General features: G+C 41.1%; 1 protein-coding gene and 2 long non-coding RNA genes across 7 annotated transcripts in view; 2 read left to right on the top strand and 1 right to left on the bottom strand.

Moving 5' to 3' along the window:
* il1rapl2 (interleukin 1 receptor accessory protein-like 2) overlaps positions 1–15,839 on the top strand; it is a 464,615-nt gene that overhangs the window by 261,797 nt on the left and 186,979 nt on the right. The window lies entirely within an intron of this gene.
* On the top strand, positions 397–6,163 carry LOC117951295. Its single transcript, XR_004658133.1, has 3 exons — positions 397–408; positions 978–983; positions 6,093–6,163. It is a non-coding gene; the product is annotated as an uncharacterized LOC117951295 (long non-coding RNA).
* The window catches only part of LOC117951300, a 21,565-nt gene continuing 11,816 nt past the window's right edge, over positions 6,091–15,839 (bottom strand). The window contains exon 3 of the long non-coding RNA XR_004658139.1: positions 6,091–6,181. This is a non-coding gene — a long non-coding RNA (uncharacterized LOC117951300). The remainder of the gene's footprint in view (positions 6,182–15,839) is intronic.

Genomic DNA, 15,839 nt, shown 5'->3' with positions numbered 1-15,839 from the left:
ATATAAAAAAAGTCTAATCAACCAAAACGTTCGCGACCCCCATGCAACACCCCCTGTTGAAGACCCCTGCCTTAGACCATGAACTTACTTTTTTTTTTTTTTTAGGCTTTTGACAATTGTTGAAATGTGTTATTTTAAAGTCATGGTGAACAAACCTCAATATAACCTATTTATATAACATAATACCTACCTTTTGAGTTAAAAAGGCAGAAATTACTTAAGCTCAAAGGATGTTCAGTGGATCACAGACTGGTTTATGTCAATTTAGCCAGGATACTGTTCTAAAACCATTTAAACATGTTTTTCAAATGTTATAAAATTTAAATACAAAAACCCATAACTCAATAAATGTAACAATTAATTTTAACTTAGAATCAATACAATGTACGCAACAGGCGCACGTTACAAGTGCCTACCCCTGTATAGTGATTCATTCCAAGTGAACACGTTTTGACTGCAATAGATGTGACGGAAAGGCATAAACGTTGTGTTAATTCAGCCAGTGCATTTACCTCTTTTTATTTCCTGTCCACACTAGTCAAAATATGCCTTTCTCTAACATCTACTGCAGTCAAATTACACTGCGTGTACTCGGAAGGAATCACTGTACGTGAAAGGAAATTTTGAACTTGAAAGGCGACACAACTAAGGAAAGGCTACCGACTTTGCTATTTCTACGCACCAGAAGAAGAAAAAGGTAAACAACGAGAGAAGAAGAAAAGCACTTTGAATACTTCTGAATGCCTGCACAACAATTCAATGACGTACTTTATCAGATCAAGCCTTTCATTCACCATAAAAGAACTCATCTTAACCCAGTAAGCGAGACATGCAGTCACTCTGAGAGTCCGGGCATCCGGTTGCCCTCGAACTCGTCCATGCTTCCTGTTTAGGCTTCGTCTTTGTGTTTTGCCGCTGAAAATCATAGTGTTGCACGACTTCTGGTCTCACACTTAAAGTCCTGGCGCGCCAGCGAGATCTACGTCATTCTGATGTCACGTTGTTGCGCAACTGGTTGGGAACGGTGAACCAGTGTGTTCCAGCTGTTAGGCTTAGGCTCAGCCATTATGAGAAGCACCACATGAATTATAAATTCAATGGAAGCATCATCACTAAACAAAACTAAAAGACATTTTTTTCAGATCCAATGATTAGAGTTGGTCCCCAGTGGTCTTCTTTAAGCTTTATGAGAGGTCTTTTTTTTCTTAACTGCTTTAGCTTCACCAATGTTTTGCACAGAGATATAGTTGTAATTCTAATGGTCCAAAAGAATTAAAATAAATAATAAAAATGAATAAATTCTACTTAATTAATCCTGTGTGTGTGTGTGTGTGTGTGTGTGTGTGTGTGTGTGTGTGTGTGTGTGTGTGTGTGTGTGCAGTCCAGCCAGGAAGGACGCAGCACCCACACTACGTTACAGTGCGAATTTTACACAACAACCTCTGATTTAAAAAGAAATGTGCGTGCGTGTGTGTGTGTTTCTGTGTTGGGGTGACTGTAGCAGCAGGTAATAAAGGTGACCGCACAAGAGTGAGGTTGCCAGGTGTGGTGGTACAGTGTCCCCCTCCTGCATGTCAAGACTTCAGAAGGATTGGCATAAACAAACTGGCACAGGAAAACCCCCAGTCACTTAAGCTCTGCCAAACTCTGTCTGTCGGGTACACAACATCCAAAATCCACACATTTTATCCGCCACTTTCATAAAAACGGGTAATTTTACATACTAATTATCATCCCTGGTCCCTTAACTTAACACCTAAAGCAAATCTTAACTCTCAACTTACTAACCAAGTGAGGACAGTTAAAATGTGCTCGTTTTGGAGATTCTCCTCATCTTTGGAGGACAAGGCCACACGTTCTCACTCCAAGAGCACAAAAAGCGATGCTTGGTTAGGTGCCTTTGGCGTATGTTAGCCCTTCAGATCCTGACGCGCTTGGTCAGGGCTCATGGCGTCATTTTTTGACAGTCTGGGTGGGGATGTACCGACTGACATGCCACAAGAGAACGGGACAGTTAGGTTTAGGAAAAGATCGTGGGTGGGGTTAAAAATGTACGTGTCAATGACACGCGGGACCAGAACGGGACACGGACCCAACCAACCTCCTCGTGCGGATCTTTGGTCTCTAATACTAGTCTTACATCGCTGCGGTCCAGCTTCTGCTCCATTCCACACAGGGGGATTTTCGCGTCAGTATCTGATGCTCAGAGACACTAACCAAGCGTCCGTATTGTACAAAAATAACTTAAACTACTTCATTCTTAATTGTCACATACACACAGTTTGCAGTTGAACTCATCCTAGTATTCGCGTTGAAAAGAGACAGTTGAGGTGGTTTGGGGATCTGGTAAGGATGCCCCCTGTTCGTCCCTCTAGGAAGGTGTTCCAGGCAGCTGCGGGGAGGCCTTGGGGAAGACCCAGGACTAGGTGGAGGCAGGGGGGCCTTATAGGGGGGGAAAATACAATTTCAAGGGCCAATGACTGACGGGCCCCAGATAATAGTTGAGAACTGAATAATAAAATTATGAAAGTATCATCATTCAGTATTTTGTCATTGGGCAAAAAATTCCTGCAGGCACCCCTGGGTGGAGGGATTATATCTCCAACCTGGCCTGGGAACATCTTGGAATCCCCCAGTTGGAGTTGGTTAATGTGGCTCAGGAGCTGCTCCCCCCGTGACCTGGTACCGGATAAGCAGATGAAGATGGATGGATGGATGGATGGATAGTATTAGGAGCAGTGGACAGCTAAATATAGATTCCAACGGAGGATTAACTTGGGGTTCAGTGTCTTGCTCAGGGCCATGGCGGGAGGAGCCTCGGTTTGGACCACCAACTTTGCGGTTCTGGGGCCACCACTCCACCGTCGGAGCCTTAAGCCACCCACGATTTGAGAGTGGGAACAAATCTAGAAGCACACAGGCACAAATTGCAGACTCCAACTTCCACTGCTCAAAAGACCTTGATGATTTCTGGCCTTGCTCAATGTACTTCTGTCCTTTCTCTCTCTCTTATATATTCTTCATCTCTTTTTGCCATGAAAATAAGTCCTGTGGCCTTCAGTCTAAACTTTCATGGGGAGAGTAAAACATACCATGTCCTCAGAAGTGATTACTCGGTCCATTGCAGCTCTGTTTAAGAATTACACTGAGATTTAACAACTTTAACATCATCATTGGTCATTAGAATCAGTTAAAAATGGAACATTGGGTAACACTTCCTAAGAACCATAGCTAATAAACTCTAAATTTATAATTAGTTGAACTTAAGTTAACAGTTATTTTACTGTTAACAAACAATTGCTATGTTTTATAATGTTCTGTTATATTTTATTTAGTTTATTGTTGCCCAAGTCATTACATTCTATATATTATATTAAGCAATTGTTGAGGATTTAGAAATTGTTTGTGAATATAAAGTTGCATATATTGTTAAATTAGACTTTATAAAGCATCTATAAGCATTATTTAGATGGCTATTATCAGTGAAGAAATAATCAAATAGTGGTCTTTTGTATAAATTGCCTAAAAAGGGTTTAATGTGGCCAAATGAAGTCAGTAAGTTACTTGATTTTTTTTATAAAAAACATATTCATAATTAACTAATTGTTATGAGCATTAGGTGTAATTTTGTAATTGCCATACAAATAATCTTGTTACAAAACAATAACTAACCATTGGCAAAGTATTAAGGATCTATCCAAATTCATAAACCTATTGTGTACTACACTAAAAAATATTTAAAGTGCTCATATTCTGCTCATTTTCAGGTTCATAGTTGAATTTAAAGGGTTATATCAGAATAAGTTTACATGGTTTTATTTTCAAAATACACCATATTGTTGTTGTACTGCACATTTCTGCTGCTCCTCTTTTCACCCTGTGTGTTGAGCTCTCAGGCAGTTTGGACTTACATTAGCTGTTTTAATTGAATTACTAATGTTAGCTAGCATGTTACTTAGCAGTAATTAGCCTTTGCCTTTGTTATCTCCTAACCTACACCTACGCTCTCCGTCTCTGCTGATCGGGAATGATTGAGATTTGTCTTGCACAGCTACCAGAAGACTTACAACTTTCTGACACGTAGCTCACGTCACATCTACGTTGTCAAGCTCAGTTGGAGGCTGCGCAATAACACTCAGCCATCACCGGAAACATGCTTCTAGTACACTTCACTGGTCTCTGTTGCAAGTCTACAGCATTGCTTTGTCCATTAATTTTACTGTCTCTGGTTTTAGCTACCGAGTGAGGCATCGCACTACTGTTCCATCTTTGTTGTGCATATGCGCAGTAGCTAAGGACTACTAGCCAGTCAGAAGCAGAGTATGAGGAAGTGCCACGCTAGCAGCTGGGTAAACATTATAACAGGTGTTACAAAGTGATACACGTTTGTCACAGAAGTAAAGGCTGGACTACAACAGTGCTGTTCGGAGCAGTTTGTGAACGGTGTCGGTCTGTTGGAGATGGTGAGACCCTTTGGGGGGGGGGACTTTGGGCTTTTTCACTTTGGAAACCTATAACGTGCATTAAAAAGACATATAACACAATAAAGGAAAGGGAAAAAGGCAAAGCATAATATGAGCACTTTCATAGATAGACAGGTATAGAAGCTGAGAGACACAAAGAGAGAGAGAGAGAGAGAGAGAGAGAGAGAAGAGGGGAATACAAAGTGACGATGGAGAACGAGCAGTGAGTTGATAGAGTCAGTAGTTGAATTTCCAGAAAAAGCATGTTGTGGTATGATAAGACTAAGGGAAATAATAGGTCGCAGGTCATTCATAGGTCACTGGATGGGACGAGAATATTCAACCGGACTCTAATACCTAAACCTGTTCAATGATAATGTTTGTCCCTCTTCAGAGGGCATGAAAAGGGGAATGTTTTGTCTTAGGACTGTCTCATGCCACACTTTAGCATACTTCCCAGAGAGAGATAGGCTGTAGTGTTTAGACGCCTGCAATATCTTAGTTTACCTTAAAGGTTGGGCTAAACCTAACGCCTCCACCATGAGTTCCAATACATCTTCAGGAGGACAGGAACCTATAACACACCGTCGTTAAACTGTAGGCCACTGGCTGCCTAAATTGTCTCCTAATTCGAGTGTTCATTAAATGCCTCTTTTGTAAGTCATCCAGCCCTCCCGGACCTTCTTCACATTAGTGAAACGAGTCGTGCCGGTCCTGAGTTTTACTTCTAGACTGTGGGAGGAATGAGAGGACGATACAGAGAACAGATAAGAGACTGAAAGAGGAGCAGAAAGATTGAGGAAGGATGAAAGTGAAGCTGCCATGAGACTGTCAGCACCATGCGGCTTTACATACAGTCTCTCTCTCTTTCTCTCTCTCTCTCTCTCTCTCTCTCTCTCTCTCTCTTGCTGTTATAAATGTGTGTTTGTTGGAAAGGTTTCGTAGAAACAGGTCTTTGTTCTCTTTGTTGTTTTTTTCAAAGTCCAATTTATATTCAAATTCAAAGGGGCTTTATTGGCATTAAAGTTTCAATTACAAGGCGGCCAAAGCATCACAATACAATTTTTCCAAATATTCGGGCACAATATTATAGTAATATATTCAAAAAGATGACTCTATTGAGACATACAGCATATATTGCACATATTGCTTAGCATTATGCGGCAGATGTAGGAGTATCACATTATTCTGGCTTTACATACAGTCCCTCTCCATCTCTCTCTCTCCCTCTCCCTCTCTATCTCTCCCTCTCCCTATCCCTCTCCCTCTCCCTCTCCCTCTCCCTCTCCATCTCCCTCTCTCCCTCTCTCTCTGGCTCTTGCCATCATGAATGTGTTGGCTGCGTTAGAAAAAGGTCTTCGTTCTCTCTGTTGTTTTTTTCAAAGTCACATTTAAATTCAATGGGGCTTTACTGGCATGCGAGTTCCAATTACAATGTTGCCATAGCAACAAAATACAATTTGTCCAAATATTCAGACAAACAGAACACACTAATATCTCTCTCTCTCTCTCTCTCTCTCTCTCTCTCTCTCTCTGTCTCATATTCAAAGAGGCTTTATATTACGTGACCACATTGCGATGTAGTATTGCTAAAACACATCGAAGTTTTTTAAGGTGCAGACAATTTAGTACAGAAAAATACTTTGCACATCTACAACGTGAGACAGGTGCGTCAGAGGGGAACAAGCAGGTCCAAAGTTGCAAAGAAACCCTGCACACTGTCTAACTTGCAAAAAATGCATAACAGATATAGTATGTAAAAAAGTTTTTTCCTGAAGATGTCTAGTACCAAAAAGTTGACCACTATTAAAGTTTAAAAAAAAGTTAGACAGTCTGCAGGAGCTTGTTTGAAACTTTTAATCGGCTAGGATGCAAACAATGAAACAGTATGTTAATATAAGTGCTAATGCAACAACCTCGTCAACAATGTTAAACAACAGCAAGAACATACTGTAACTGACATGAAAATATTAATAATACAGTCCAGTGTTTTCATAGTCTAATAATGAGTCTGTCTCTCATCAAGATTAGGAATCTTTACAGTCATCTTACTCGACTTCTCGCAGGCCTTGTGTGAACTTTATCTAGCTTCATCAAACTGTTTTGGGGGTTTCTATGACGAGTCTCCATGACACAAGTGTTCAGTAGCGGTATTATTAGACGTGACAGGACCATGTCGGACAGATCTGTGATATTTGGCACCTTGCGTGTAAGATGGAGCATTGACGCTGCTGGAGGACAACAGGGAGTTGGAGAGTAATGATATCAAGTGATGGGTTTTTAAATCTAATTTGCAGTTTTGTTCCATGGCTTGAAACCACACAGCTCTGAAAACAAACCCACAACAAGCTATGTTGTTCATTTGGACTCGTCTTTATCAGTACAGTGTGCACTCTCTTTTTAGCTCTTTTTTGGTCTCCACCATTGAATTGAAAGATAGACAAACCATCTCCACTTCCTCCCACTGTACAAAAGTGTAAATATATATCCCAGAATCGGCACGGTAGTGATTGGATGGTGGTCCGGTGGTGTTGAAGTTCCGCCCATATACTCGCTTTAGTCAATCACAGGTGTCAATTATGACGTTTCATCCTCCATTTTTATTATTTCTTTTTAATTTAATTTTTTGGGGGGCAGTGGATAGACATGAAAGGGGGAGAGAGATGGGGGGTTGAAACCCAGGAAAGAGCCACAGGTCGGACTCGAACTCGGGCCGCTGCAGGACCCAGCCAACATTAGGGAAAAGGCTCCCAATGGGAAAGCCACAGGTCGCCCCCATCCTCCTTTTTTTATAGCATGAAATAACTCTTAAAAAACAATCTCACCAAAAAATGAGCATACATACATCAGCTTACAGCATAGGTCAAAACAGCTGAACCGAAAAGAAACATTATAATTGACAGCTGTGATTGACTGACCATTGGTCAAGCGAGTATATGGCCGGAACTTCAACACCACCGGACCACCATCCGATCACTACTGTGCCAACTCTGGGATATATTGGCCTCACTTTTGTACAGTAGGAGTAAGTGGAGATGGTTTGTCTATCTTTCAATTCAATGGTGGAGACCAAAAAAGAACCAAAAAAGAGAGTGCATACTGTACGAAGGCACAACTTGACTGAAAAGTGGATGGAAGTGTCTAATCTTTGACAGATAACGTACTGTTATTTAAAAAAGATTATTAGCTGTAAAAGAAAAGAAAGAACCCTGGTAAAGGTCAAAGTACTTTATTTGCAGTTCTCGAGTAGTGTCTGCAGACAAACCAGCAATCCAATGGTTTCACACAGCGTCTGGAAAACTGGGGCAAAAGAATTTTATATTTTTGCACCTAAAGCTTATTTCTGTGAGGACATGGTAAAAACTAAAAGATATCTCGTATAAGCTTGGAAAAATGTTAATTCAGATCGTTGATGACTGGACACTGCATAGAGAGATTGTAGTGTAAATTGAACTCAGACTGTATACATAGGGGGCTTTTTGTGAGATTTTAAAGAAATAGATAATAGACCTACATGTAAATTTGCCAACATATTTACATAACAGGGTGCATGTCTGAAAGGGGTTTTAGGGTCATTAATTCTTCACCCTCTCTCTCTATTCAGTCACAATAATGCAGTGTTGTATAGGGCTGTGCAATTAATTGAATTTCAATTTTAGCCCCCAACAATCACTAAAATAGTGGATACAGTTCATATTTTGCCATGTTCTGTTTTGCAAGAACAGTCTTATTTTGTCTTGTGTTCAGAATGACTCGCGCACTTCCGCACGCACACACATCCGCCCCTCCTAACGCCATAAAATCTCTCAGAAGGCGGGGGGGGGGGGGGGGGGGGGGGGCAAGTTGTGTGCACATCGCGTTTGTTGAGCAAAAAAGGCAAATCCAATCGTTGTCTTGCCTCTGCCCCCCCCCCACCGCTGACATGAATACAAAACTGTATATAAAAGGAGTCAACATGAGTCACGTAACATGACTAAGGTACCGTCTATGTGCTGGATTTTTCCTTTGGTAGCTAGTCAATTAGCCCACTTAGGGCGACTTTTTTTGTTCATATTTTAGCACAATGCTTAGTAATGACAGTAGGCTTGTCGTGGGCATAGTGAATAAAGATGTGACGTGTGAAGCAATATTGTGCTATGTATCTGGAATTTTTCATTAGCTGTGCAAAGTTATGTGTGATATCTGTAAAAGCTGAAAGAGATTTTATTCTTTTTGTGAGATAAAGAACACTAACGGATTATACCCTGGACACTTTCCATTATATCCAAAGATGAATGAGTAATCAGGTTAAATAACCGTGATTATTTTTTTTTTTGATAAAGCAACCCTAGTGTTGTAGTCGAGTCACCAAAGAAGAGTCCGAGTCAAGTCATTATTAACTGAGTTTATGTCCAAGTTAAGTCCTGAGTCGAGAGAATAGCAACTCCAGTCCTCAGTCCGAGACTAGAGTACTCCATCACTGCCTGTTACACATAAAAGAAGTCATAAACTTCATCCATCTTCCGACTCCTATTTCATTAATGCTTGAGTCTGATTTCATCATTTCTCGAGTCCTACTCATCAGTGCACAAGTCCAGTCCAGTCACGGGTCCAGAGAACAGCTACTAGAGTCGGACTCAAGTCCAAGTCCAGGACTCCTGTGCTCCATCACTGCAATAATCCCACTCCCCCTTCACCTTTGTCAAGATTTACCTTTGTCACACTCTGTTGCACTTTTTACCCAGCTCTCCCTCTCTCTCTCTGTAGGGCGCTGTCAGTGAACAGGTGTGCAACTACTTCTCTTTATTAATGACGGGCAGGAAGAAAACAAAGGGGACCCGGTGTGTGTGTGTGTGTGTGTGTGTGTGTGTGCGGAACACACTAGAGAGCTGAGAAATGCGGGAGTGACTGTGACTCACGCTCCATCAACAAAGTGACAAATGGTGTGGGTAGCAGACACGTATATATAAACACACACACACATACACACACACGTAGCAGCACAAAGCAGCAGTCTGACAGAGGACGATGCTGTCAAAGCCTGAAAGTTGTTTGGTTCTGCAAAGAGGCGAGTTTCTGAAATTCCATCTAAGTTGTAATTCCTTGTGCCTGTCCTTTTGATAGAGAATTGGAAACATTTCCACCGTGGCGTGTTGTTTAATCAAGTGTTGAATCTTAAAAACGTCTGTCAGGGTGATGAAATCACTCCCGTGCAGCTTGGCCTGGTTGGAGGAAGACATTTTGTTGTTGAAAAAAATGGAATCATAAATCTGACGCTTTGTTTTTTGGTACATTATCACATTTAGAAAACAGTGACTTTATATCACCTGTATATACTCCCACGCGCGTGCATGCATGCATGCACACTCACATAAAATTAGCTTTTGTGTCTTATTTCAATAAGCCACTATTACCTAAATATAGGAAAATATGAGCAGTGGTTACCGGTGTAATGTCATGAACAGATGTCCGTCTTATTGTGTCCTTGTCTAGGTTTTGCGTTTTTTGTCCAAAGCAGTGTATTTGCCGGTAGAGACTTTATAAATAATATGTAACTTAATTTTAATTTAAACTATATATATATATATACCCTATGGGGAAATTATACTTTACACACAGGCCTGAAATACAAACATGCTCAGGTCCTATACATATACATGCACTAATGGAGAGATGTCAGAGTAAGGGGGCTTCCAGCGCCCTTAGCAGCTGACGGGGGTTCAGTGCCTTGCTCAAGAGCCCCTTGGCAGTGCCCAGCAGGTGAACCGGCATCTCTCCCGCTACCAGTCTCTGTACTTTGGTCTAAAAAGGGACTTGAACCAGCAACCCTCCGGTTCCCTCCTTGCAGACTGAGCTACTGCCACCCCCCTAAATTTGAGTTTTTAAAAAGTATAGTTTCACACTGATTACTGTCTCACAGTACAATTCCACAAGCTAGAAGGAAAGCTTTAATAAGCGTGCTTTACCCATTAGTGTCAGTCTATGACCCCCTCACCCTTGAGATGCTTCCCCTCCGAGTCCACTCCACTTTTCATAGTCAGAGACAGCAGTCATTATTCACCTGTCCACAAGATGGCGCTCATCGGGAATACAAACCCATCGTTGGTTTGAGCAAACAACTGACGCTGTCCTTTTGTCCTTGCAGGCACACACTTTCCTAATCCTGCAGAAGATTATAATCCAGATTTTTTTTAACATTGCAATCAATGAACCAATAATAACAATCATTACCTGAGTAAACATAAAATATATCCTGGCTCTTCTACTTATAAACTTGTCCAGCAAGCCGAGATTAGATTCAGGTTTAATGATCAACACAGGAAACATTGGCTGTTGATGCACCAAAATGATACAACAAGACAAAAGAGATACAAGAAGAGATAGTGCAGACTTTTTATTGGAAATGTATTTGTCATAAATCAAAGATAAATGTAATCCAGGACATAGTTTGGTTCCCTCGAAACGTTTTTGAGAATTTTATGGAGGCAGGGCTGTCCCTCCTGCCATAGGTGGAAATGTAGAAATATTACTAAAAACACAGTGTGTATTGTTCATAACATATACTTCAAATAATTGTCTAATTGAAAAAAAAAATACAAATGCAAACTGGGAAAAAAATTGTTTTAAGTTGTTTAACATTTTGAGTCCCCCCTACCTTGCCTCACAGTGGTTTGGTCCATAGGCGCCAATACGTAGTATTGGTATAAGGGAAATCCTGAGCACCCATGTGTGCCAGACTACCAGTAGTCTACATTCATTTAACATTGCAGTTGGTGGAGCATCTGTCATATTGTGATTGATTATGTCGCTAGGCTACTAGGCAGGTGGCACTGATTCTTAATTCCAACGAAGCTGATCGTTTCATTTTGTTGACTACTTTTTTTTTAAAGGTCCCATGGCATGAACATTTAACTTTATGAGATTTTTTAACATTAATATGCGTTCCCCCAGTCAGCCAATGGTCCCCTGGTGGCTAGAAATGGTGATAGGTGTAAACCGCGCCCTGGGTACCCTGCTCTGCCTTTGAGAAAATGAAAGCTCAGATGGGCCGAGCTGGAATGCCCCTTATGAGGTCATAAGGGGCGAGGTTACCTCCCCTTTCTCTGCTTTGACTGCCCTGAGAATTTGTCCCACCCCCTTCTTTACTAAGGCACGTACTAAGGATGCTAATTCTGCATCAAGGCTGAATTTTGGGAAGGAGACTTCAGATATGACCCATCACTCCAACATTTGTGTCTGGATAAGGAAAGAAGAGGCGCGTTATAGCGCCAGGAAGCATTTGGTTTAATGGGAAATAAGGTCTTAATTTAAAGAAACACTAGAGATGGCTCATGATTCATCTCCTCCATTATCTCAATTATTAGTGTAACGGTACCACATTTAATTTGACGTTGATTAATTTATGCTTTTAGTGACACAAACAACTTTTTCTTATCTTCCTCTTGTCATCTTGCTGCTTTTAATCTTTGTTTATCGCTCTCATTATTCAATGAGAAGTCGCTCGATGAGGGAAAACATTCTTTCCCGTTATCTCTTGATATGATACTCTTTTCCTCATCCACACGTGTCTCCTATGTTCCTCCTTTCCTTGTTCCTTCTGTCCCTCCCTCCATCTGTCCATTCATCCATAAACACACAACTCTTTAGGAGTTATTACAGTAAATAGGAAGGCCAATGTGTTCTCGTCCCTGGGGAAATTGGACGTATTACTTTTCATACGGTACTTTTGATCAAATCTACTCCCTCTACATTTCCTATTTTTCCGCATGATCTTGACTTGCACATGCATGTTTTTTCTCTCCTATGACCTGATATACGAAAACAAGCAACCGCTTTTTAAATAGCTTTCACAATTTCCAGGCCAGGCTTACACGCTGAGGTTTATTTCCATGAATCAACTGCACATGGCACAAGCTCAGTGAATGTTTTCAAGAGACACATGGCAGAACTGTAACACAGTTGGAATTGGTACAGTTACTGTGGTGCTGTGAGCCTGGCCTCCAGCCTGACCAATCAAATCACAGATTTTCTTTTTTCTTTAAGATAGTCCACTCTGTTCCAGGGCACTGGGGCCATTTAGTGATAGAGAACTCTCTGTCACAGAAGCTTTCTCTTGGAGGAAACATATGTTTACAGTCCAGTTAAATCAGTGAAACTGTAGTAAACAATTACAGTAGAATGAAAATATATATAAATATATATATCCTAAGTGGCCCCCCACCAGACAAAAAACATTTTTTAAACTACAGTTATATTGGGGTGGCTTGGTTGGAAACCTAAGTGTAGTCATATTTTCAAATTTGCAGTGAGCTTTTATCATGGCTTGATAAAGAGCCCTATGGATCTGTCTTATAGCTTTTTTAAATTCTAATTTTGCGATCCCGTCCATTTTTGGGTATCACTGTCCCTGTATAACAGTCTGTGACTGGCTGCAGCCGGGCCCTTGTTAAAAAAAAAAAACACTGTCCAACTTGCATTTGCCCTTGGAAAGAAGAAACCTATACTACAAAACCTGTTCTATACTTAAATATTTCTGTTAAAATTCCTTTCTAACTTGAAAATAAATACAACATTGAATAAAAATGGAGCGGACTAGAACATGCAGAAATGGTGAGTGTATGTAGATCTGCCGTTCCCAACGCAAAGGCTCTGCAAGTTAATGCGGATCGTGGTCGTGCACCTCTGACGTGCAGACCACTGAGAGTCAAAAAAACCTTAAAGCGCCCATATTCTGCTCAATTTCAGGTTCATAATTGTATTTTGGGGTTGTACCAGAATAGGTTTACATGGTTTCATTTTCCAGAGATCCTGTTGTCAACCTGTGTGTATAGGTCTCTGTTTTAGCAACAGAGTGAGACACCTCACTTCTAGACCATCTTTATTGGGAGTCACAGGTAAGAGCCCATCAGCTAGATAACTCTTTTTTCAGCTTTGCTCAGTCAATGCAAGATCAGCTGGGAGACTTCCTCTAGACGAGGGCCACTTGTGGAATACCTGCACAACAGGGACAGGAAGTAGTTCTTTTGAAGATTACGGTCAACTAGTGTGTGCAGTGTTTTGCCATTGAGAATGAGCTAGCATGCTAAAATTAGCCACCTCGTCTGGGCTAGTGACATAGACAGCCAAAAAAAAACAGCTTAATGGAAAGAGTGTTCCTAACAATGTTAAAGGCAGTCAACTATTTATTTGCGTCAACAATTCAAAGCGTCCTGCAGTATGGAGGTGCAGTCTGGTTTCGGGGCCCCTCAGCTCATCTGAAGGCCAGGATTCTGGCTGACAAAATCTCCCTGGACTCTTCCCATGTGGTGCATGGGGAGGACCAGCTCCTGCCCTTTGGGGGGCGCTATATGGTCCCAGACTTCAGAAAGGCCAACTATAAACACTCAGTGGCCCTCTTAATTATTTAATATTTTTGTTTTTAATGATGCCCACATATTTTTAGCTTTTTGTTTTCAGGTTGTAATTGTCTTGTAGTTGTTGGAGCTTGTATTGCTATCTATCCATATATCCATTTATCTATCCATCTATCTATCTATCTATCTATCTATCTATCTATCTATCTATCTATCTATCTAGACAGTCATTTCCACTTGGAGATAAGCGACAGTAACATTAATAATTAGATTAGATATTAGTAATGTTTTGTAGTACGTTGGTGTTGACCATGGATGTGTTTACTACTCTGTCTCTTCTTCTGTAATACTTCATACTTATTCACAGATTTTATTTTATTTATTTTTTACGCCCGCTAACGTTTCAGAGAGTATCCGAGCATGCACTAAGCGCGTGCGCCGCCCACGGAGGCTTGCGCCATGGTGTCACGTGCGCTTAAGCGTTGGCCTCGTCATCTAAAGTACCACAAACCTGATCCTGAAAATGTTATAGTATCGTGTTGAACTTACACCAAATCCGTCAAGGTGTTTTTCATTGAGAGACGTTTCCTCCATTTTGTATACGAGGTGATTGTGGACACATGAAAGTTCAGTTTGACATCCTGTGGCTGCCCGTGTGTACGCAGCAGCAGTTTTGTTTTTAATAGATGTCAATTATTTCTGTCTTTTGTTCACCAATGTGGTTTTTTTGACAGTGCAGTCACTAGTGTGTTGTGTGTGTGTGTGTGTGTGTGAGGTTGAATACATTTCAGTCTGTTTGGTAGCATTAGACAGAGGGCAGATTGTGGTCAACTCGATTTATTCATCGCTGGCACTTGTGTGTGAATGTTTGTGTTTTTGGCTGTGGGCTATATATATATGTGTGTGTGTGTGTGTGTGTGTGTGTGTGTGTGTGTGTGTGTGTGTGTGTGTGTGTGTGTGTGTGTGTGTCAATACAAGCCTTGTATGCTGATAGATGCTGTTGTAACTCCATAGAACTGAATGAAGGCAATAACCCACACATGCATTATCATATTTATACAGCTCACAAAATAGATTGCTTTGGCGTGTGCGTGTGTGTGTGTGTGTGTGTGTGTGTGTGTGTGTGTGTGTGTGTGTGTGTAGAGTTGACTCCACTGGTTGGTGCAACTCATTTTTAGGGGGTCATTTTGAAAATGGCAAACACTCTGTCCCTCTCTTTTTTCACGACTCTTCTTGTTCTCTCTCTCTTTTACACACACACACACACACATAAACACACACACATACAGACACATACAGTATGTCCTCTCGTCACATAAACACAGAGATATATCGCGGATAAAGCCTATTCCCCTAAAATGGGCACAGAGAAAAGAAGTAACCATCAAGTCGGCTGTGTGCTGAAATTGAACATCAGCACAAAACACCGGGCCAAATGGCGGGTGCTTTCTCTCCCCCTCACCTTCTTTTTCCCTCTCTTTTTTTTTCTTTCCCTCTAGCCTTCTCCCTCTCACCTGGGTGTAAATTTGCCCTGCATTGGTGATAGACTTGTGTGTGTGTATGTTGTGTACTCGCTGTGTCATTTTGGTCTGTGTGCCCTGTTCCTGTGGGTGTGTCTGACTTTTTTCTTTTTTTTCTGTGAGGGTGTGTGTTTGTACCTGTTTGTGAATGTTGGGATCATTACCTATGAGTGTGTGTGTGTGTGTGTGTGTGTGTGTGTCTGTGTGTGTGTGTGTCAGGTCAAGCTATTATTATGGCAGCAGCTGTAGCGGTATTGCAGGGGATTGTGGGAGGTGTGCAGACAGGCAGACGGCTTTGAAGGGCTTTACGTTTGAGAGACAGGCCTGAGCCAAATATGCTGCATCCTACACAAACTACATAACTCAGTCCTCCAGCTATTAAATATAATAAACATACATTCTTACTATGTTCAATAACACTGTTAAACTATATTCATGTCATCTATTGGGTGGTCTTTAAGGTAAAATTATAGGAATAATAATAAATACACAAAAATTAGTATGAGCTAACTACTGTACTAGAG

This window comes from Etheostoma cragini, chromosome 10, assembly GCF_013103735.1.
Source record: "Etheostoma cragini isolate CJK2018 chromosome 10, CSU_Ecrag_1.0, whole genome shotgun sequence".
In the NCBI taxonomy this organism is placed as follows: Eukaryota; Metazoa; Chordata; class Actinopteri; order Perciformes; family Percidae; genus Etheostoma; species Etheostoma cragini.
Note: the sequence above shows the minus strand (reverse complement) of the source record. Positions and strands in the feature narration are given on the sequence as shown.